The sequence below is a fragment of the Ranitomeya variabilis genome, chromosome 5 (genome assembly GCF_051348905.1).
Source record: "Ranitomeya variabilis isolate aRanVar5 chromosome 5, aRanVar5.hap1, whole genome shotgun sequence".
NCBI lineage: Eukaryota > Metazoa > Chordata > Amphibia > Anura > Dendrobatidae > Ranitomeya > Ranitomeya variabilis.
This window is the reverse complement of record NC_135236.1, coordinates 582,918,335-582,944,085: the sequence shown is the minus strand read 5'-3', so window position 1 is coordinate 582,944,085 and position 25,751 is coordinate 582,918,335. Positions and strand designations below refer to the sequence as shown.

Sequence of the window (25,751 nt, the reverse complement as noted above, 5' to 3'; positions counted from 1 at the left end):
AAACGAAAATTTGGCAAAAATTTTGAAAATTTCGCAATTTTCCAACTTTGAATTTTTATACAATTAAATCACAGAGATATGTCACACAAAATACTTAATAAGTAACATTTCCCACATGTCTACTTTACATCAGCACAATTTTGGAACCAAATTTTTTTTTTTGTTAGGGAGTTATAAGGGTTAAAAGTTGACCAGCGATTTCTCATTTTTACAACACCATTTTTTTTTAGGGACCACATCTCATTTGAAGTCATTTTGAGGGGTCTATATGATAGAAAATACCCAAGTGTGACACCATTCTAAAACCTGCACCCCTCAAGGTGCACAAAACCACATTCAAGAAGTTTATTAACCCTTTAGGTGTTTCACAGGAATTTTTGGAATGTTTAAATAAAAATGAACTTTTAACTTTTTTACACAAAAAATTTACTTCAGCTCCAATTTGTTTTATTTTGCCAAGGGTAACAGGAGAAAATGGACCCCAAAAGTTGTTGTCCAATTTGTCCTGAGTATGCTGATACACCATATGTGGGGGGGAACCACCGTTTGGGCGCATGGGAGAGCTCGGAAGGGAAGGAGCGCCATTTGGAATGCAGACTTAGATGGAATGGTCTGCAGGCGTCACATTGCGTTTGCAGAGCCCCTAATGTACCTAAACCATAGAAACCCCCACAAGTGACCCCATATTGGAAACTAGACATCCCAAGGAACTTATCTAGATGAGTTGTGAGAACTTTGAACCCCCAAGTGTTTCACTACAGTTTATAACGCAGAGCAGTGAAAATAAAAAATTTTTTTTTTCCACAAAAATTATTTTTTAGCCCCCATTTTCCCATGGGTAACAGGAAAAATTGGACACGAAAAGTTGTTGTCCAATGTGTCCCGAGTACGATGATACCACATATGTTGGGGTAAACCCCTGTTTGGGCGCACGGAAGAGCTCGGAAGGGAAGGAGCACTGTTTTACTTTTTCAACGCAGAATTGGCTGGAATTGAGATTGGACGCCATGTCGCGTTTGGAGAGCCCCTGATGTGTCTAAACAGTGGAAACCCCCCAATTATAACTGAAACCCTAATCCAAACACACCCCTAACACTAATCCCAATGGTAACCGTAACCACACCCCTAACCCTGACACACCCCTAACCCTAATCCCAACCCTATTCCCAACCGTAAATGTGATCCAAACCCTAACCCTAACTTTAGCCCCAACCCTAACTTTAGCCCCAACCCTAACTGTAGCCCTAACCCTAGCCCCAACCCTAACCCTAACCCTAACCCTAAAGGTACCTTCACACTAAACAACTTTACAACGAGAACGACAACGATCCGTGACGTTGCAGCGTCCTGGTTAGCGATCTCGTTGTGTTTGACATGCAGCAGCGATCAGGATCCTGCTATGATATCGCTGGTTGGAGCTAGAAGTCCAGAACTTTATTTGGTCGTCAGATCGGCGTGTAACGTCGTGTTTGACAGCAAAAGCAACGATATCACCAATGTTAAACATGGAGCTAACGACCTGTGAGAACGATAAGTGCGTCACCGCTACGTCACAGGATCGCTCCTGCATCGTTGTGGAGCTGCTGTGTTTGACATCTCTACAGCGACCTAAACAGCGATGCTGCAGCGATCGGCTCGTTGTCTATATCGCTGCAGCGTCACTGAGTGTGACGGTACCTTAACTCTAGCCCTTACCCTAGCCCTAACCCTAATGGGAAAATGGAAATCAATACATTTTTTTAATTTTTCCCTAACTAAGGGGGTGATGAAGGGGGTTTGATTTACTTTTCTAGCGGATTTTTGATTGGCAGCCGTCACACACTAAAATACACTTTTTATTGCAAAAAATGTTTTTTGTGTTACCACATTGAGAGCTATAATTTTTCCATATTTTGGTCCACATAGTCATGTGAGGTCTTGTTTTTTGCGGGACGAGTTGACATTTTTATTGGTAACATTTTCGGGCACGTGACATTTTTTGATCGCTTTTTATTCCGATTTTTGTGAGGCAGAATGACAAAAAAACAGCTATTCATTAATTTCTTTTGGGGGGGAGGCGTTTATACCGTTCTGCGTTTGGTAAAATGGATAAAGCAGTTTTATTCTTTGGGTCAGTACGATTACAGTGATACCTCATTTATATTTTTTTATGTTTTGGCGCTTTTATACGATAAAAACTATTTTATAGAAAAAATAATTATTTTTGCATCGCTTTATTCTGAGGACTATAACTTTATTTTTTGCTGGTGATGCTGTATGGTGGCTTGTTTTTTGCGGGACAAGATGACGTTTTCAGCGGTACCATGGTTATTTATTTCTGTCTTTTTGATCGCGTGCTATTCCACTTTGCTCGGCATTATGATAATAAAGCGTTGTTTTTTGCCTTGTTTTCTTTTTTTTTTTTACGGTGTTCACTGAAGGGGTTAACTTGTGGGACAGTTTTATAGGTCGGGTCGTTACGGACGCGACAATACTAAATATATGTACTTTTATAGTTTTTTTTTATTTAGATAAAGGAATGTATTTATTGGAACAATATATTTTTTACTATTATTTATTTTTTTTTTTACACACGTAATTTTTTTTTTTTAACTTTGCCCCGGGGGGGGGGGGGGGGCATCACAGTAAAGTGACAGATCGCTGATCTGACACTTTGATGTGCACTGTGTCAGATCGGCGATCTGACGTGCACAGCTGGCAGGCTTCCCGGCGCCTGCTCTGAGCAGGCGCTATGAAGCCACCTCCCTGCAGGACCTGGATGCAGCCCCGTGGCCATTTTGGATCCGGGGCTTGCAGGGAGAAGACGCTCGGTACAAGGTGAGCACATCGCCTTGTACCGATCATCTCAGGGAAGCACGCAGGGAGCCCCCTCCCTGCGCGATGCTTCCCTGTACCGCCGGAACACTGCGATCATGTGGATCAGGGGGTTTTACTGGTCACTGCGGATATCCAAACCCTGTATACATGCATTGATCATACACATGGTCTTGATGCGGAACGCTTCTTCTTGGGGACCTCCGACCTGGACAGCTCTTTGTGTGAATTAATTCTTGAGCTCCTGTGCTTTGCCCTTACCTACAATTTTTTTGTCTTTAAAGACATATTTTACTTACAGAAGCGTGGCGCAGCCATGGGTGCGGCCTGTGCGCCATTGTACGCTAATCTTTCTGGGTCACTGGGAAAGATTCTTGTTTGGTGACGGGGGCACAGAGGCCGCCGACCATGTGCTGTGCTGACTTCGATATATCGATGACATCTTTATGATGTGGGGTAGAACTGCGCAGGCGCTCGAGGAGTTCATGTCTAAACTCAATTCTAATACATTTAACATCAAGCTTACTAATCAATATCACCCTACAAAGGACAACTTTCTGGACGTCACATGGGAGCTTGACACCAATCGGTGCATCCAGACTGACGTCTTCAGAAAGTCCACCTCTGTTAATGCTTTAATTCGTGCTGATTCAGCTCATAATCCGAGTACCATTAGAGCTGTCCCGGTCGGACAGTTCCTGAGAATGAGGTGGATCTGCTCAACTGACAAAAAATTATTTGCTCAGGCTGCAGATCTACAATCTCGATTTGAACTACGTGCCTATAGCCGTAGAATTATCAAGCATGGCTTTGACAGGGCTAGGAAAACTCTGCGTAGGGATCTTCTTTATACAACAAAAAACTGGGACAAGAGGGGCACGAATATGGATATCATTAGGTTTATCAGTACCTACAATCACGAGTGGCAAAATATTAAGACTATATTAAACAAGCATCGGTCCATATTGAAGACCGAGCCCGCCCTGGGGGCCATTTTGAGGGACTTTCCTGAAATGACACCCAGAAGAGCACCCAATATTGGTAATCTCCTGGTTAGGAGTCATTATATACCACCAATAAAAAAGGTATTTGGTACTCGGGGTCCTCTTTTGGGCTGCTTTCAGTGTGGTCATTGCCTGGCCTGCACGAATGTTCAGCGCACTTCTGTCTTTGAAGCGTCAGATGGCCTGAAGCAATTTAAGATCAGACAACATATTACTTGTGGCACAAGTAATGTTATCTATTATGCCACCTGTGCTTGTCCACGGATTTACATAGGCCTTACCTCTAGAGAGCTCAGAGTCAGAGTGCGAGAACATGTGAGAGATATCTGTGCGGCCAGGACGGTGGTCGATCCCTCTGATCTGAAAACTCTCCTGCTCCACTTTAGGTTATATCACAATTGTGATGCGGGGTCACTTTGGGTCAGGGGCATTGAGAGCTTACACATGGGAATCAGGGGGGTAACAATAAAAAACTGTTAGCCCAATGTGAGGCCCATTGGATAGTGCGGTTAGACACTATGGCACCAAAGGGGCTGAACAAAACACTTATCTTTTCCTCATTCCTGTAAGATACAAAGATTAGTCTTCTCCTGGATATGGTTGTTCATCCCAATCACCATCTTATTGTACCCCCCATGACCAGATGTGGGTCTATGTTTGCTCTGTACTGTTTATTTCTTTTAATTTGTATAGCTTTTTTTACAATCCTGTTATTTAATTATTCTTGCAGTTCTAAATTGGTCTAGGCAAGTGACCAGAGTGTATCCGTATATATTTATCTCCAGCTATTCCGGATACCATCATGATGAGATTTATGATATGGATCTCAAATACAATTTGTGGCTAAAATGGGAATTCCCCAAGAGAATTGTATACAGTTGTTAATTAAGCTGCCATTTGTTGTAAATCGTATTGTACCTAATATTATGGATACACTGTGTATGCTTTGGTATTCTCTAATGAGGTTTTGCGTGGTGGTGCGCGTGCGCACTGGCGTTCCGGCGGCTCCTCCACGGTTGCAGCGTCATCAGGGCATCCCGCGCATGATCGGTGAACTTCTGTTCCCGCGCATGCGCAGTCGCGCCTGATGCCGGCGGCAGGTGCAGGACCTGTGGGTCTCAGAGTGCATGCGCCGCATATGCCGACGCTATTGGCCGAGTTACACCAAGTGACCAAGCGTGGCCAAGTGGCCGCTGTGAGAATTACCAATGGGATATAAAGGTCCTTGCTGGTAATAATGGTTAACCCCTTGAGAAAGCTACCAGACTAAAAAAAGCGAAACTTGCGTTGGGGGCTCTGTCTGATCCACCCTAGTGCCATCCACCCCATCTGATACTTACTGGTAAGCATTTCGTTAGACGTATGTATTTGAGACCACTTGGTCTGACTGTCTCTGCACTTTACATAACAAACGCTTTTTGCACTTTATGATGGGGTGCCTGGTACTGGTGGTCTTAACCATCATCCTTTCTCACTACTTGTATGTTACATAGTTACATAGTTATTAAGGTTGAAGGAAGACTGTAAGTCCATCTAGTTCAACCCATAGCCTAACCTAACATGCCCTAACATGTTGATCCAGGGGAAGGCAAAAAAACCCCATGTGGCAAAGAGTAACTCCACCATGGGGAAAAAAATTCCTTCCCGACTCCACATACGGCAATCAGACTAGTTCCCTGGATCAACGCCTTATCAAGGAATCTAGTGTATATACCCTGTAACATTATACTTTTCCAGAAAGGTATCCAGTCCCCTCTTAAATTTAATTAATGAATCACTCATTACAACATCATACGGCAGAGAGTTCCATAGTCTCACTGCTCTTACAGTAAAGAATCCGCGTCTGTTATTATGCTTAAACCTTCTTTCCTCCAGACGTAGAGGATGCCCCCTTGTCCCTGTCTCAGGTCTATGATTAAAAAGATCACCAGAAAGGTCTTTGTACTGTCCCCTCATATATTTATACATTAAAATAAGATCACCCCTTAGTCTTCGTTTTTCCAAACTAAATAGCCCCAAGTGTAATAACCTATCTTGGTATTGCAGACCCCCAGTCCTCTAATAACCTTGGTCGCTCTTCTCTGCACCCGCTCCAGTTCAGCTATGTCTTTCTTATACACCGGAGACCAGAACTGTGCACAGTATTCTAAGTGTGGTCGAACTAGTGACTTGTATAGAGGTAAAATTATGTTCTCCTCATGAGCATCTATGCCTCTTTTAATACATCCCATTATTTTATTTGCCTTTGTAGCAGCTGCCTGACACTGGCCACTGAATATGAGTTTGTCATCCACCCATACACCCAGGTCTTTTTCATTGACGGTTTTGCCCAGAGTTTTAGAATTAAGCACATAGTTATACATCTTATTACTTCTACCCAAGTGCATGACCTTACATTTATCCCCATTAAAGCTCATTTGCCATTTATCAGCCCAAGCTTCTAGTTTACATAAATCATCCTGTAATATAAAATTGTCCTCCCCTGTATTGATTACCCTGCAGAGTTTAGTGTCATCTGCAAATATTGAAATTCTACTCTGAATGCCCCCTACAAGGTCATTAATAAATATGTTAAAAAGAAGAGGGCCCAATACTGACCCCTGTGGTACCCCACTGCTAACCGTGACCCAGTCCGAGTGTGCTCCATTAATAACCACCCTTTGTTTCCTATCCCTGAGCCAGCTCTCAACCCACTTACACATATTTTCCCCTATCCCCATTACTCTCATTTTATGTAACAACCTTTTGTGTGGCACCGTATCAAAAGCTTTGGAAAAGTCCATATATACTACGTCCACTGGGTTCCCTTGGTCCAGTCCGGAACTTGCCTCTTCATAGAAGCTGATCAAATTAGTCTGACATGAACGGTCCCTAGTAAACCCGTGCTGATACTGGGTCATGAGGTTATTCCTCTTCAGATACTCCAGCATAGCATCCCTTAGAATGCCCTCCAGGATTTTACCCACAGTAGAGGTTAAGCTTACTGGCCTATAATTACCGAGTTCAGTTTTTGCCCCTTTTTTGAATATTGGCACCACATTTGCTATACGCCAGTCCTGTGGTACAGACCCTGTTATTATGGAGTCTTTAAAGATTAAAAATAATGGTCTATCAATGACTGTACTTAGTTCCTGCAGTACTCGGGGGTGTATCCCATCCGGGCCCGGAGATTTATCAATTTTAGTTATTTTTAGACGCCGCTGTACTTCCTGCTGGGTTAAGCAGGTGACATTTAATGGGGAATTTTTATCACTAGTCATTTTGTCTGCCATGGGATTTTCTTTTGTAAATACTGATGAAAAAAAGTCATTTAGCATATTGGCTTTTTCCTCATCCTCATCCACCATTTCACCCAGACTATTTTTAAGGGGGCCAACACTGTCATTTTTTAGTTTCTTACTATTTATATAGTTAAAGAATATTTTGGGATTATTTTTACTCTCTCTGGCAATGAGTCTCTCTGTCTCAATCTTTGCTGCCTTGATTTGCTTTTTACAGAATTTATTTAATTTTCTGTATTTATTTAATGCCTCCTCACTACCTACTTCCTTTAATTCTCTAAATGCTTTCTTTTTGTCCCTTATTGCGCCCCTTACAGCTCTATTTAGCCATATTGGTTTCCTCCTATTTCTAGTATGTTTATTCCCATACGGTATATACTGTGCACAGGTCCTATCCAGGATGCTAATAAATGTCTCCCATTTTCTTTGTGTATTTTTGTGTCTCAGGATATCGTCCCAGTTAATTGCACCAAGATCCTCTCTCATCCGTTGGAAATTTGCCCTCCTGAAGTTTAGTGTCCTTGTCACCCCCCTACTACCCATCTTATTAAAGGTTACATGAAAACTTATTATTTTGTGATCACTATTCCCCAAGTGACCCCCAACCCTTATATTTGATATGCGGTCTGGCCTGTTGGTTAATATTAGGTCTAGCAGTGCCCCCCTCCTTGTTGGGTCCTGAACCAGTTGTGAAAGGTAATTGTCTCTCATAGTTGTCAAAAACCGATTACCTTTGCTGGAACTGCAGGTTTCTGTTCCCCAATCTATTTCAGGGTAGTTGAAGTCCCCCATAATAATGACTTCTCCTTGAGTCGCAGCTTCATCTATTTGCTTTACGAGGATATTATCCATTGCTTCCATTAGTTTTGGAGATTTATAACAAACCCCTATCAGTAATTTATTATTTTTTCCCCCTCCCCTTATCTCCACCCACAGGGACTCTACATTTTCATTAAATTCCCCTATATTATCACGCAGGATGGGTTTTAAGGAAGATTTTACATATAGACACACCCCTCCCCCTCGCTTATCTGTACGGTCATTTCTGAACAGGCTATAGCCCTGCAAGTTAACAGCCCAGTCATGGCTCTCATCCAGCCACGTCTCAGATATCCCCACCATGTCATAATTATTCTAATTCATCCATTTTGTTGGCGAGGCTTCTGGCATTAGTATACATGCACTTGATGTTACTCTCTGTACCTCTATTCTTTCTGAAATTACTAACTGTTCTAACCCCACCCCCCATGCCACCGCCACCCCCAACTTCCTTATTTGTGCCCAGGTCTCTATCTGCACTATCTTCCCCTCCTATAAAATGAATACCCCCCCCCCCATTCCCTAGTTTAAACACTCCTCCAACCTTCTAACCATTTTCTCCCCCAGCACAGCTGCACCTTCCCCATTGAGGTGCAGCCCGTCCCTAGCGTAGAGCCTGTAGCCAACTGAGAAGTCGGCCCAGTTCTGCAGGAACCCAAACCCCTCCTTCCTACACCAATTCTTGAGCCACTTATTAACCTCCCTAATCTCCCGTTGCCTCTCTGGCGTGGCACGTGGTACAGGCAGTATTACAGACAAATTATGTGTTGTATTAGATTTTAACATGATTTGTTACCAATAAATAATTCTTTTTTTTAACCAGAATACTCCTATTTTCTCTGAGTTTTTTATTAGCATATGGAGTTGGTTACTTCTTTTCCCTTGTGGGATATTGCATTGCAATATTTAGTGTTTAGTCTTTTTTGATAATGTGGTTGTCTGGTATGAATATATAGAATATCCTGTGCATACACTGCCTGGCGAAAGTATTTGGCTCCCTGCAACTTTTCAACCTTTTCCCACATATCATGCCTCAAACAAAGATACCAAAAGTAAAATTTTGGTGAAGAATCAACAACAAGTGGAACACAATTGTGAAGTTGAACGAAATTTATTGATTTTTTAAAATGTTTGTGGAAATTCGAAAACTGAAATGTGGGATGTGCAATATTATTCGGCCCCTTTAACTTAATACTTTGCTTCGCCATCTTTTGCTGCAATTACAGCTGCAAGTCACTTGAGGTATGTCTCTATCAGTTTTGTACATCGAGAGACTGAAATTCTTGCCCATTCTTCCTTGTCAAACAGCTCGAGCTCAGTGAGGTTTAATGAAGATCATTTGTGAACAGCAGTTTTCAGCTCTTTCCACAGATTCTCGATTGGATTGAGGCCTGGACTTTGACTTGGCCATTCTAACACCTGGATACGTTTATTTGTGAACCATTCAATTGTAGATTTTGTTTTATGTTTTTGATCATTGTCTTGTTGGAAGGCAAATCTCTGTCTCAGTCTCAGGTCCTTTGCAGACTCCTATAGGTTTTCTTCAAGAATGGTCCTGCATTTGGCTCCATCCATCTTCCCATCAATGTTAACCATCTTCCCTGTGCCTGCTGAAGAGAAGCAGGCCCAAACCATGATGCTGCCACCACCATGTTTGACAGTGGGGATGGTGTGTTCAGGGTGATGAGCTGTGTTGCCTTTACGCCAAACATATCGTTTGGCATTGTTGCCAAAAAGTTAGATTTTGGTTTCATCTGACCAGAGCACCTTCTTCCACATGTTTGGTGTGTCTCCCAGGTGGCTTGTTGCAAATGACACTTTTTATGGATATCTTTGAGAAATGGCTTTCTTCTTGCCACTCTTCCATAAAGGCCAGATTTGTGCAGTGTATGACTGATTGTTGTCCTATGGACAGACTGTCCCACCTCAGTTGTAGATCTCTGCAGTTCATCCAGAGTGATCATGGGCCTCTTGGCTGCATCTCTGATCAGTTTTCTCCTTGTTTGAGATCAAAGTTTAGAGGAACATCCGGGTCTTGGTAGATTTGCAGTGGTATGATACTCCTTCCATTTCAATGATCGCTTGCACAATGCTACTTGGGATGTTTAAAGTTTTGGAAATCATTTTGTATCCAAATTCAGCTTTAAACTTCTTCACAACAGTATCACGGACCTGCCTGTTGTGTTCCTTGGTCTTCATGATGCTCTCTGTGCTTCAAACATAACCCTGAGACTATCACAGAGCAGGTGCATTTATACGGAGACTTGACTACACATAGGTGGATTATATTTATCATCATTAGGCATTTAGGGCAATAATGGATCATTCAGAGATCCACAATGAACTTCTGGAGTGAGTTTACTGCACTGAAAGTAAAGGGGCCGAATAATATTGCACGCCCCACTTTTCAGTTTTTGAATTTCCACAAAAAATTAATCCACCCCGCTGCCACCAATTTGTCACGATTCACACCATGACTGTCACCCCTACATCAAGGATCGGGGTGACCTTAGGTCAACAGACGGCTATCACATGTGTAGGGGGACTTATCTTAGTTATCCCTCCACTGCTAACAATGTGATGAAAACACACACAAGGTTATTGACCTATTGATTTACAGCAGGGGCTTATTTTAGTTATCCCACTGCTCTACAATATACCACGAACTGCAATGATTTATGTATATCCTGCTTTACAGTTCCACTTGAGAACTTGCAGCTCTCTGGCACCCCCCCTTACCCTCAGGTCAGACTAGGTACTGCACCTAGGGTACTTAGTCGCCAGAAAGGCTGCCTGCTTTGAACTGGCTATTGGGCACGCTGCGGCGAGGGCGATATAACTACTCCCACTCAGGCAGGAACAATAATGATCAACGCCGCCGTCGCTACTATGACTCCCAAATACACAGAACAAGGTATGCTGCCACCAGCTTTGATTAAACGGGTCCGAAGCCAACCCAAAACAGTAGCGTAATTCCCTTCAGAAGACATAGGGTACGTTTTAGAGCAGGAAGAACAAAACTAGTAATTTAAATATTTTACTCCGAAAGATTAGGCAGTGTTTATCAAAATATTACAAGGATGTTACAATAAGAGACAATTGGAAATATGTACAAAGGTAATTATAAAATAACAGGGAGTAAATGAGAAGTTAACATTTACATGTGTTCAGATCATTTCAGGCAAAACCAGGCTAGTGGGCGGAGCTCCAAATATCCCAGTTTATCAGGGCTGGCAGTAAGAGCTCCTCAGGTAAGACTAACTGCTGGGTGCCTTGCAGAAAACTTAAAAACTGCAGCCCTGTGACATCACTAACAGTGCTGGTTTTCCTGGACCCTCTTCTCTCCTCGCTCTTACAAAGTATAACACCAATTCTTATAATACTTGGATCTCCGCTCCAGAACAAGTCAGAATCACAGCACACCCCTCATTCTTCTTATTTAAATTTTGCTTTCTATTGGTACCAAATTTGGGCTCGTTGGGACACGCGGTTCCGGAGAAATCCTTATTCTGTACCCGTTAAGCTCAGAGGCTCGCACTTCCTGTGGCCGACAGATCCGCCGATGGCGATTCGCAAAATTGACTTATTATTTTCCTAGCCAAAATCGTTGGCCCAATATCTTATTATAATGGAACAAAGGACTTCCTGTCTTTAGAGAAATTCTGTACCAGTTCTAGCTGATTCTAGATGGGAGGAGGGAGAGTGAGCAATGTAGGGCGATCGGCTTACAGCTCCAAGCGTAATAAAAATTCTTCTGGTAGGGGCATGAGGGGTTTGGGATCTACACATACACATCTCAGCAAACAGAAACACAGAGAGAAGGGGGATTTACACCCCCAGCATGGGTGCTAACAGGCAAAGCTACAAAATCATATTACATTTCATACATTATCGTGACACCTCCCCCTTTTGGTCTGTGCTACGGAGGCAGGACCACTCGGTGCTCCTCCATGCGCAACTCAACAGGTTCACCCCGGCGGGACAGTCCATCAACATTGACATGCTCTGGCTTCATGGTGCCCCCGCCTACCCAGTGCCCCAGGTAGTGGACCTCACTCATGCCCATCTGGCACTTTCCCGGCTTGATAGTCAGTCCGGCTCAGTGAATTCGCCTGACCACCTCCTCGAGATGCTGCAGGTGTTCCTCCCAGGAGGAACTGAAGATGGCAATGTCATCCAAGTATGCCACCGCGTACTTCTCCAGTCCCTGAAGCAGGAGGTTGACCATCCGCTGGAAAGTGGCAGGGGCATTCTTCATGCTGAAGGGCATGACCGTGGACTCATAAAGTCCAAAGGGTGTGATAAAGGCAGACTTCTCATGCACCTCGGGGCTCAGGGGAATCTGCCTGTATCCTCGACTCAGATCCATTATGGTCAGGTTGTTTGCGCCAGCTAACCTCTCAAGCAGCTCCTCAATGCATGGCATTGGGTGCACGTCAGAGGCTGTGATGGAACTGAGCCCCCTGTAGTCCACGCAGAACCGGGTGGTCCGGTCCTTCTTGGGCACGAGAACTACAGGTGAGGACCACGCGCTCTTTGACCGTCGAATCACCCCCAGCTGTAACATCTCATCGATCTCCTTGCGCATAACCTGCTGCACCTGGTCGGCGATTCGATAGGGTGTTCGCCGTAGTGGGGCATGATTCCCGGTGTCCACCTCGTGGACTGCTAACTCGGTCCTTCCAGGTCGGTTGGAGAACACGGCCCGGAAGGGTTCCAGTGTGGTTTGCAACTGCAACCGCTGGGGTTTGGTTAAAGAGGCGCTTACCTCCACATCCTCAATGGACCCATTGGCCTTGGCTTGGGCCAGCATGTCCAGGATGGTGTCTTTCTCCCTGTCTTTGGGTAAGCTGCACTTAAATTACAATTAAATCGCAAAAAATTAAAATAGCCAATACATTTCATTCAACTTCACAATTGTGTTCCATTTATTGTTGATTCTTCACCAAAAATTTTCATTTGCTATCTTTATGTTTGAAGTATGCTATGTGGAAAAAGATTGAAAAGTTCCAGGGAACCAAATACTTTCGCAAGGCATTGTATGTGTAGGTAATGTAGTGTTTACTTGTTAATATACTCACCAACCATAGTCTTCTCCGGTATCCAGTGCTGTTCCTCTACTCTTCTGTGAGTCATCACCACTCTTTAAACTATCCTGTTCACTTTCATAGTATGGGACTATGTGTAAGCTTGAGGTCTCTTTTACAATGAAAGCACATGGAGTGTAATTGTGACACTCCATAGAATTACATTGTAAAATCCATAGCCGGGGCACGCAGAGTGTGGTGTCACCTGGAGAGTCACAGAGTGGTGACTTCACTGAGAAGTGAAGCAAAACTGTGTTGGATACTGTAGAGAGCAGTGGAAGGTGTGTATATTGCAAAGTAAACATATACACATATATATTGATTTAGTAAAAATAAAACTTCATGGGAGGTTTCTTTAATAAGAACTATTTCTATCATTTGGTGTAACTAAATACTATCTGCCAATACATCCGAAAGTGACTCAAGAGTCTCATAAGGTTTTTGGGTCAAACACTGGTATACATCTTTGACCAATTCCTGTTAAGGTATATGCACTTAAGAGCTTTAAACCGAAGTGTCTTTTGCAGCCTTTTGATTGGTTGTTGCCTAGTTTGGAGCGTTTTCCTTCATGAGACACTTCTAAGAAGTTGTATGCATTTTATTTCTTTTAAACCCTAGAACAGCAGAAAAACATTAAAAAGACTAAACATATGAACAGCAAAGTGGTTTTACAATAAAAATAAAAAGGAACAATTTTTCAAGCCTTTTTTGAGCAATTTTTTGTCAGTCATCTTTTGGGGCAACAAAAGACTCTTCAAAAAACACTGTGTGCACATACGCTTAAAGTGAACCTGTCACCAGAAAAAAACGCTATTAACCTGCAGATATGGGGTTAATCTGCAGGTTAATAGCGTTATTAACCTGCCCACTGCCCACACTTAAAATATGCGGGGGGAAATGAACTTTAGTCCCCCCAGCAGTGTTCTGGTTCCAGTCATGGGGGCAGCGCCGGCACAAGTTCAGTCTTCGCTCTGACTATACAGAGTGGCGGTTATAACCGCACCCCAGACCCTGATTGATAGCCACCAATGGAGAACGAGCGTCAGTCAGGGCCAGGGCGCAGTTACAGCTGCCGCGTTGTATATTCAGAGCAGTGCCTGAAACCAGAATATTGCGGGGGAATAAAGTTAATTTCCTCCCCGCACAGTTCAGCTAAGTGTGGTCACCGATCAGGTGAATAACGCTATTAATCTGCAGATTGACCCCATATCTCCAGGTTAAAAGGTTTTTTTTTGTGGGGACAGGTTCCCTTTCAGATTATTGTAAAATACCTGTTATGTCCTGCCTCTGGGGTTCTTTTCATTTTCTCTAAGAATGTCCACATCACATGTCCAATGCTAGTGGTCACACATTCTTCATAGCTGAGACAGACTGGCTGGATGTTCTCCTACATCAGTGGCAGAATGATTTCTGATGTAACACAAGCTATAGAATAGAACCTGCTCTAGGAATGCATGGGAAGCTGCTGACATTCATCAGCACTAAATATATTAGGTAATAGGTAAGTACCAGTGATATCTAGGCACAGAAGCAGCTTTTATAAACGACCCTTGAGTTACAGTTCTGCTTTGAGTGATTTAAGATTTAACACAAACATGCTATATTTAATTTTGGGTCAACTCTTAAACGGTTATCCCATAATCAAATATTAAAGGGAATCAGATAACTGCTCCTTCACCCCAATCCCACTGCCACCCTCTGTTACCCTCCCTTCCTTTGAGGTGCACTCTGTGCGCATCTACTCCCCCTCCAACCTCCAACTGGCTGCCATTTACCGCCCCCCAGGGCCAGCCACCACCTTCTTTGACCACTTCACCACCTGGCTACTTCATTTCCTTTCTGCGGACATCCCCACTATCATCATGGGCGATTTCAACATCCCCATTGACACTTCCCTCTCAGCTGCCACTAAACTTCTATCTCTCACTTCCTCCTTCGGCCTCACTCAATGGTCTTCTGCAGCCACTCACAAAGATGGTCACACACTGGACCTCATCTTCACCCGCCTCTGCTCCCTATCTAACCTCTCTAACTCACCTCTTACACTCTCTGACTGCAACCTTCTCACATTCTCATCTCTCTCCACTCCATGTCTACAATCCCCACCCCACAAACTTTCTCACCCTCGCAGAAATCTTAAACACCTTGACCTACATTCCTTCTCTGAATCCCTCCTCCCTCTCACAGACATAAGTTCCATACACAATGCGGATGATGCTGCCGCTCTATATAACACCACAATAGCTGTAGCTTTGGAATCTGCTGCCCCACTTACACATACCAAAGCTCGAAAAATCAACAGACAGCCCTGGCACACCAGCCTGACCAAAGAACTGAGGCGAGTTTCCAGGGCTGCTGAGCGCAGATGGAAAAGATCCCACTCCAACGACCACTTCATCGCACTCAAACAGTCCCTCACTACTTTCAAGACAACACTCGCCACAGCTAAACAAACCTACTTCTCATCTCTCATATCCTCCCTGTCTCACAACCCTAAACAGTTATTCAACACCTTCAATTCTCTCCTCTGTCCACCAGCACCTCCTCCCTCCCCACTTATCTCCGCTGAAGACTTTGCCTCATTTTTCAAGCAGAAGATTGATAGCATCAGAGAGAGTTTTGGTCAACAAGCCCCAGAGCCCTTCCTCCCGACTTCCCAGACCTCCACCTCCAAAACCAACTTCTCCACCATTACAGAAGATCAACTCTCCACTCTACTCTCAAGATCGCATCTCACCACCTGTGCACTTGACCCGCTCCCATCCCACCTCATCCCAAACCTCACCACAGTCTTCATCCCAACCCTAACCCATCTCTTCAACCTATCACTAACAACTGGTGTTTTCCCCTCAAGCTTTAAACATGCCTCCATCACACCTATCCTCAAAAAGCCCTCTCTTGACCCATCCTCAGTATCTAGCTATCGCCCTATATCACTTCTCCCTTATGCCTCCAAACTACTGGAACAACACGTCTACCTTGAACTGTCCTCCCATCTCTCTTCTTGCTCCCTCTTTGACTGCTTACAATCTGGCTTCCGGTCACACCACTCCACTGAAACTGCCCTAACTAAGGTCACCAACGACCTCTTAACCGCCAAGAGCAAGTGACACTACTCTGTTCTCCTCCTCCTCGACCTGTCGGCTGCCTTTGACACAGTGGACCATTCCCTATTATTACAGACCCTCTCATCCCTTGGCATCACAGACTTGGCCCTATCCTGGATCTCATCATACCTAACAGACCGGACATTCAGCGTCTCCCACTCACACACCACCTCCTCACCTCGCCCACTATCTGTCGGAGTCCCACAAGGTTCAGTCCTTGGGCCCCTGCTCTTCTCCATTTATACCTTTGGCCTGGGACAGCTCATAGAATCTCATGGCTTTCAGTATCACCTCTATGCTGATGACACACAGATCTACATCTCTGGACCAGATATCACCTCCCTACTAACCAGAATCCCTCAATGTCTGTCCACTATTTCATCCTTCTTCTCCGCTAGATTTCTGAAACTTAACATGGACAAAACAGAATTCATCATCTTTCCCCCATCTCACGCGACCCCCACAACGAACCTAACCATTACAGTAAATGGCTGCCCACTCTCCCCAGTCCCACAAGCTCGCTGCCTCGGGGTAATCCTTGACGCTGGTCTCTCCTTCAAACCTTTCATTCCTCAACCAAGAATCTGCAAAAACCCTAGTCCATGCCCTCATCATCTCTTTCCTTGACTACTGCAACCTCCTGCTCTGTGGCCTCCCCTCGAACACTCTCGCACCCCTCCAATCTATTCTAAACTCTGCTGCCCGACTAATCCACCTGTCCCCCTGCTATTCCCCTGCCTCTCCCCTCTGTCAATCCCTCCACTGGCTCCCCATTGCCCAGAGACTCCAGTACAAAACCCTATTCATGACATACAAAGCCATCCACAACCTGTCTCCTCCATACATCTGTGACCTCGTCTCCCGGTACTTACCTACACGCAACCTCCGATCCTCACAAGATCTCCTTCTCTACTCCCCTCTTATCTCCTCTTCCCACAATCGTATACAAGATTTCTCTCGCGTATCACCCCTACTCTGGAACCCTCTACCACAACACATCAGACTCTCGCCTACCATCGAAATCTTCAAAAAGAACCTGAAGACCCACCTCTTCCGACAAGCCTACAACCTGCAGTAACCACCGATCGACCAAACCGCTGCATGACCAGCTCTATCCTCACCTACTGTATTCTCACCCATCCCTTGTAGATTGTGAGACTTCGCAGGCAGGGTCCTCACTCCTCCTGTACCAGTTATGACTTGTATTGTTTAAGATTATTGTACTCGTTTCTATTATGTATACCCCTCCTCACATGTAAAGCGCCATGGAATAAATGGCGCTATAACAATAAATAATAATAATAATAATAATAATCTGTCCGCAGGTTTCTATTATGTAATCTCAGAGCACCATGATGTAGTAGAAAAGAGCCTGATTACAGTGATGTGTCACACTGAACTGTGTTTTGCTTTTTCAATATAATCATTTTTTTTAATCAGCAGCAGGTTATTACTACAGGACAACTGGCCTTTTTCCCTTGAAGACTAACCATCCCACCAGTACTGATTAGCAGCTTTCTATCACTATATAATGTACACAGAAAGCTGTGGTATGGGCTGTGTTATACAAAGCTCAACAACTGAGCTCTGCTAGATGTACAGCAGATAAATGGTGACTCTATCATGACTGCTGCTCCTAGTGAAACAACATCGCTGGAATCAGGCTTTCTATCCTAAGGCTGTGTGCACACGTTCAGGATTTTTCGAGTTTTTTTCGCTATAAAAACTAGACAAAAATGCATAAAAACGCTTACATATGCATCCCATCAATTATCATGTATTCTGCAATTTTTGTGCACACAATGCTTTTTTTGCGGAAAAAAACACATTGCGGTAAAAAATGCAGCATGTTTATTAATTTTGCAGATTTTTCGCGTTTTTCCCGCTATTTAATGCATTGGGAAGTTCCAAAAAAAAAACAAGCAAAAAAAACGCATGCGGATTTCCTGCAGAAAAAGTCCGGTTTTGTTCAGGAAAATTCTGCAGGAAATCCTGCCGTGTGCACATAGCTTTATACTATCAAATTCCATATCAAAAAACCCTATGACAGATATCCTTTAAATGTATGATTGGTAAGGGAGAAACCACTGGTACCCACTTAGCATTAAAACTAGAAGTCCAAATGTTAATGTAGTGGTAGCGCACGTGTGACAACTCTGTCTATGAGATGTCCAAACATAATTGCCCACAATGATCGACTATTTCCAGTAGTCCCATAGACTGTAAACAGAGTAAGGCCGGCGTCACACTCAGCGTATGAAAATACGGTCAGTATTTTATGGCCGTAAGACGCAGAAATGTTCCCAAAATAGTGATCAGTATGTCATCCGTAGGCAGGGTGTGGCAGCGTATTTTGCGCATGGCATCCTCCGTATGTAATCCGTATGGCATCCGTACTGCAATATTTTCTCACAGGCTTGCAAAACCGAAATCTAATGGATTTATGGGCTCAAATGTTCGTTAAAACATATGTAAAGTGTGTATATATACATATATATATATATATATATATATATATATATATATATGTTTATTGTGGTATAGCGACCCCTGTGGCAGCTAGGGGGCGCTGTGTGTGCTCCTTGAGATATGCATTGAGGCATATATATGGTGTGCAAGGACCTGTGGTGATGTCACGCTTACCTGACTAGCCATGTGACAGGTACCTGGGTGTGGTTACATCTATGCAAAGGAGGTGTGTGGAGCACATGGTGGAATGTGAGTGTTAGTGAGTGTCTGTCAGGGTGGACACACTCCCGTGTGTCCTGGCAGGACTCTGCAAAGTGGCCTGTGTGCTGGACGGTCCCATGTGGGGACAGACGTCCTGGAAGCACACAGTGACCATTCCAGGCTGGAGAGCCTGCGTGCTGGACATAGCACGGACGTTTGGTGTTGGAGGCTCCGGCGAGAAGGAACCGTGTGACACTGACCAGGGTCAGAGTGAGAGACATTGTGTATGGACACCTCAGAAGCCAAGGGGTGTCCAGGAACCCGTAAAGGTTGCCAACGGGTAACGATCTGAAAACCGAGTATAATGCTGATCGGGGTCAGAGACGAACTGTGGTAAAGATGAATATATGCAGACTGTGTTCAAACTGTTACCAAGTTCCTGTCAATGTGGTTTACATTATGTGAAATAAAGCGAAAAGACTGTGTTTTGATAGAAAACTGTGCCCGAGTGCTTTGATTCTGCTGCCAAGCGAGTGTCCCCCAAGACCCGTAGCGGGTGAAACGCTACAATTGGTGCTCGAAGCGGGCAAACGGTTCCCTAAGAAGCACATGGGCGGTGCTGGCTAAGCCAGAGGAGTCGAACGGTTTGACAACCGTGTGATACTGATCGGGATCATTGAGCAAAATGTGTTTGTGCTGCTGCAGCGCCCCAGAGTCCTGGTTGCTGCAGTACTGATGCTCCGCCGCTAAGGGGGGCTATGGTACGTCTGATGGCACTGAAGGAGTTCACCTGACCAGGTATCACAGACACCAATACACTTCACAGTCTGGCCTCCAGGGGGAGCTAAGGGTGCTATGTATTAGGCCACTCCTCACAATCTGGTAAAACTGGGGGTTAGGCAGGAAGTTAGACAGAAGCTGACTGGGAATCGAACAGGCAACATCCTGTGGCAGAGGGTGTTGCGGGGAGAGACTCAGGGGGATCCCTGTCAGGGGTGGGATCCTGACAGAGGCCTAGCGAACTGAGAGAACGTTACGGGACCGCGCCTGCACCTGATCGTGGCGGTACCCTAAGAAAGGACAAGAAGCGAGGTTTATTGTGCTGAGTGAGAAACGAGATCAACGCAACAAGGAGAAACACCAGTAGGAGTCGTGCTGTAAGACGAGGCAACATCCTACTGAGGCGCGCAGCCGGTGGCCGGAACGCCGAGGAAGTATAGAGCTCCAGGCCTAACTTCAAACCTACGGCAGGACAGTCAGCTATAGGCGGGCTGTCTCACACAAACCACCTATGAAGACACAGGGGGCAACAACAGGAGAAGGGCGACACTAGAGTCCAGGAAGAGCTCCGAGCCTACCCGTCATACGGGTGTGTCCTAGCCATATCATCTGGGGGACGAAGCAGAACATCATAATCGAGTTGTGAGGGAACTTCAGAAACAGACACAAAAGTTGTGGGGACTATCCCGTAAGCACAGCAGGGGAGGACCACAACACACAAGCGCTAGAAGGTAGGCACAGATTTCCACCTGCAAAGGGAACTCTGGAGGTGCCATCGGACCGGCCGGACTTGCACAGCCCGGTTAACCGTATTCTGGACTTAGGATCCTGAAGCCTTCAGTAAAGAGGTAAAGAGACTGCAACCTGGTGTCCTCGTTATTTACTGCGACCTGCACTGCACCATAACATCATCCCCATATCTCCACATTCATTGTACGCCCCTCAGCAGGGTCACGGACCGGGTCTAGCCACTGTGACAACCCCAGAGCAGAGACTCAGAGGCCTTGTACCGGGTACCCCTCGGCCCTGCGGCAGTGGGGGCGCTACAACTTGGCGTCAAGAACAGGATCTACGTAAGCCTGAAGAATCAGGTCATGTGTGCCTTGGAACTGTGATTTGTTGTGCTTGGACTGTGACTTATTGCAAAGACTGTGCAGTGCCATTTGCTGCCAAAAGCCGCCGCCATTACAGCGCTGAGGAGAGCGCAGGAGAAGAAGAGGGGCATGGAGTAGGCGTGGACCAGCTGAAGAGCGCGAAAGACAATGGCCGCCCAGTCCAAACATTTTTGCATCTTGAGGACGTGTCCGTCAGCAGCTGAGGTCCGCCTTCTCATCCTCTTTGGAGAGTGGGGACCAGGGAGATGGGGCCACCCACAAAAGAGACCGCGGGAAGAAGACACTGGAGAGGAAGCAAAGATGCCGACGCCGGGAGCCCCGCGTGGGGACGACCCGACCCAGCATGAGGTTGCACCACCCGACACAGCCCCAGATGCGCCATCGTTGCAGGGATTGGCCCTCACGGAGCTACCAACGGGCAGACCCAACTGGCCGCCATCTGAGGAGTGTGTGGCCGTAGCCGAGGCCCAGCAGATAGCAAGTCGCCTTGAGGCCGACGCTCGTGTGACCGCTCGACTGGGCCAGCCAACGGAGGTCCGCCTAACTCCGGTGTCCCCTGCTTCCTCCATCACAGCCGCGGCAGAGTGTGAGCTGCAGGCACAGGGCCTGAGGATCCTGCCGGAGGCAGAACACCTGCGGCGCCTGATGGCGGCATGGCGGAACAGACACTGTCATGATCTCAATGGCAAGAGATCATAGCATAAGCATATATAGGAACTAGCTCTTGGAAGATGGGAACTGAGCTGACCATGAACTAAACCTAACGCACAACTAGCAGTGGCCGGGTAGCATGCCTACGTTGATTCTAGATGCCCAGCACCAGCCGGAGGACTAAATAATGCTAGCAGAGGAAAATATTAGTCCTAGCTCACCTCTAGAGAAATACCCCGAAAGGAGACAGAGGCCCCCCACATGTATTGGCGGTGAATTAAGATGAAATAACAAACGTAGTATGAAAATAGGTTTAGCAAATTTGAGGTCCACTTACTACATAGCAGAAGACAGAAAGGACACTTTCATGGTCAGCTGAAAACCCTATCAAAACACCATCCAGAAATTACTTTAAGACTCTGGCATTAACTCATAACACCAGAGTGGCAATTCCTGTTTCACAAGAGCTTTCCAGACACAGTAACGAAACTACAGCTGTGAACTGGAACAAAAATGCAAAAACAAACATGGACAAGAATCCAACTTATCTAGTAGTTGCCTAGGAGCAGGAACAAGCACAGAGAGGCTTCTGATAACATTGTTGACCGGCAAGCAACTAACAGAGAAGCAAGGTTATCTAGCGACTCCCACATCTTGATGGGAACAGGTGAACAGAGAAAATGAAGACACCAGTTCAATTCCACCAGTAGCCACCGGGGGAGCCCAGAATCCAAATTCACAACAGTACCCCCCCCTCAAGGAGGGGGCACCGAACCCTCACCAGAACCACCAGGGCGATCAGGATGGGCCCTATGAAAGGCACGAACCAGATCAGAGGCATGAACATCAGATGCATTCACCCAAGAATTATCCTCCTGGCCGTATCCCTTCCACTTGACCAGATACTGGAGTCTCCGTCTGGAAACACGGGAGTCTAAGATTTTCTCCACAACGTACTCCAACTCACCCTCAACCAACACCGGAGCAGGAGGCTCAACGGAAGGCACAACCGGTACCTCATACCTGCGCAATAATGACCGATGAAAAACGTTATGAATAGAAAAGGATGCAGGGAGGTCCAAACGGAAGGAAACAGGGTTAAGAATCTCCAATATCTTATACGGGCCGATAAACCGAGGCTTAAATTTAGGAGAAGAGACCCTCATAGGGACAAAACGAGAAGACAACCACACCAAATCCCCAACACAAAGCCGAGGACCAACACGACGGTGGCGGTTGGCAAAAAGCTGAGTCCTCTCCTGGGACAACCTCAAATTGTCCACCACCTGCCCCCAGATCTGATGCAATCTCTCCACCACAGCATCCACTCCAGGACAATCCGAAGATTCCACCTGACCAGAGGAAAATCGAGGATGAAACCCCGAATTACAGAAAAACGGGGACACCAAAGTGGCAGAGCTGGCCCGATTATTGAGAGCGAACTCCGCCAATGGCAAAAAAGCAACCCAATCATCCTGGTCAGCAGACACAAAACACCTCAGATATGTCTCCAGGGTCTGATTAGTCCGCTCGGTCTGGCCATTCGTCTGAGGATGGAAAGCGGACGAAAAAGATAAATCTATGCCCATCCTAGCACAGAATGCCCGCCAAAATCTAGACACGAATTGGGTCCCTCTGTCAGAAACGATATTCTCAGGAATACCATGCAAACGAACAACATTTTGAAAAAACAGAGGAACCAACTCGGAAGAAGAAGGCAACTTGGGCAGAGGAACCAAATGGACCATCTTAGAGAAACGGTCACACACCACCCAGATGACAGACATCCTCCGAGAAACAGGCAGATCTGAAATAAAATCCATCGAGATGTGCGTCCAAGGCCTCTTAGGAATAGGCAAGGGCAACAACAATCCACTAGCCCGAGAACAACAAGGCTTGGCCCGAGCACAAACGTCACAAGACTGCACAAAGCCTCGCACATCTCGTGACAGGGAAGGCCACCAGAAGGACCTTGCCACCAAATCCCTGGTACCAAAAATGCCAGGATGACCTGCCAACGCGGAAGAATGAACCTCAGAGATGACTCTACTGGTCCAATCATCAGGAACAAACAGTTTATCAGGTGGGCAACGATCCGGTCTATCTGCCTGAAACTCCTGCAAGGCCCGCCGCAGGTCTGGAGAAACGGCTGACAATACCACTCCATCCTTAAGGATACCTGTGGGCTCAGAGTTACCAGGCGAGTCAGGCTCAAAACTCCTAGAAAGGGCATCCGCCTTAACATTCTTAGAACCCGGTAGGTATGACACCACAAAATTAAACCGAGAGAAAAATAATGACCAGCGCGCCTGTCTAGGATTCAGGCGCCTGGCGGTCTCAAGATAAATCAAATTTTTGTGGTCAGTCAATACCACCACCTGATGTCTGGCCCCCTCAAGCCAATGGCGCCACTCCTCAAAAGCCCACTTCATGGCCAAAAGCTCCCGATTCCCAACATCATAATTCCGCTCAGCGGGCGAAAATTTACGGGAAAAGAAGGCACAAGGCCTCATCACGGAGCAGTCAGAACTTTTCTGCGACAACACTGCCCCAGCTCCGATCTCAGAAGCGTCGACCTCAACCTGAAAAGGTAGAGCAACATCAGGCTGACGCAACACAGGGGCAGAGGAAAAACGGCGCTTAAGCTCCCGAAAGGCCTCCACAGCATCAGGGCACCAATCAGCAACATCAGCACCCTTCTTAGTCAAATCGGTCAATGGCTTAGCAATATCCGAAAAACCAGCAATAAATCGACGATAAAAGTTAGCAAAGCCCAAAAATTTCTGAAGACTCTTAAGAGAAGAGGGCTGCGTCCAATCACAAATAGCTTGAACCTTGACAGGATCCATTTCAATGGAAGAGGGAGAAAAAATATATCCCAAAAAGGAAATCCTCTGTACCCCAAAAACACACTTAGAACCCTTCACACACAAAGAATTAGACCGCAAAACCTGAAAAACCCTCCTGACTTGCTGGACATGAGAGTCCCAGTCATCCGAAAAAATCAGAATATCATCCAGATACACAATCATAAATTTATCCAAATAATCGCGAAAAATATCATGCATAAAGGATTGGAAAACTGACGGAGCATTTGAAAGACCAAAAGGCATAACTAAATACTCAAAGTGGCCCTCGGGCGTATTAAATGCGGTTTTCCACTCATCCCCCTGCCTGATTCGCACCAAATTATACGCCCCACGAAGGTCAATCTTAGAGAACCACTTGGCCCCCTTTATGCGAGCAAACAAATCAGTCAACAACGGCAATGGGTATTGATATTTAACAGTGATTTTATTCAAAAGCCGATAATCAATACATGGTCTCAAAGAGCCGTCTTTTTTTTGACACAAAGAAAAAACCGGCTCCTAAGGGAGATGACGATGGACGAATATGTCCCTTTTCCAAGGACTCCTTTATATATTCTCGCATAGCAGCATGTTCAGGCACAGACAGATTAAATAAACGACCCTTTGGGTATTTACTACCCGGGATTAAATCTATGGCACAATCGCACTCTCGGTGCGGAGGTAGTGAACCAAGCTTGGATTCTTCAAAGACGTCACGATAATCAGACAGGAACTCAGGAATTTCAGAGGGAATAGATGATGAAATGGAAACCAAAGGTACATCCCCATGAGCCCCCTTACATCCCCAGCTCAACACAGACATAGCTCTCCAGTCGAGGACTGGGTTGTGAGATTGCAGCCAAGGCAATCCTAGCACCAAATCATCATGTAGATTATACAGCACCAGAAAGCGAATAATCTCCTGGTGATCCGGATTAATACGCATAGTTACTTGTGTCCAGTATTGTGGTTTATTATTAGCCAATGGGGTGGAGTCAATCCCCTTCAGAGGAATAGGAGTCTCCAAAGGCTCTAAATCATACCCACAGCGTTTGGCAAAGGACCAATCCATAAGACTCAAAGCGGCGCCAGAGTCGACATAGGCGTCCGTGGTAATAGATGACAAAGAGCAAATCAGGGTCACAGATAGAATAAACTTAGACGGTAAGGTGCAAATGGAAACAGATTTATCAAGCTTTTTAGTGCGCTTAGAGCATGCTGATATAACATGAGTAGAATCACCACAATAGAAACACAACCCATTTTTCCGTCTAAAATTCTGCCGCTCGCTTCGGGACAGAATTCTATCACACTGCATACTCTCTGGCGACTTCTCAGTGGACACCGCCAGATGGTGCACTGGTTTGCGCTCCCGCAAACGCCTATCGATCTGAATAGCCATTGTCATGGACTCATTCAGACCCGCAGGCACAGGGAACCCCACCATAACATCCTTAATGGCATCAGAGAGACCCTCTCTGAAAGTCGCCGCCAGGGCGCACTCATTCCACTGAGTAAGCACAGACCATTTACGGAATCTTTGGCAGTAAATTTCCGCTTCATCTTGCCCCTGA

The 25,751-nt window shown here is 45.6% G+C and overlaps 1 protein-coding gene across 1 annotated transcript in view; it reads right to left on the bottom strand.

Moving 5' to 3' along the window:
• LCP2 (lymphocyte cytosolic protein 2) overlaps positions 1 to 25,751 on the bottom strand; it is a 1,300,494-nt gene that overhangs the window by 384,030 nt on the left and 890,713 nt on the right. The gene's annotated exons all lie outside the window — the stretch shown is intronic.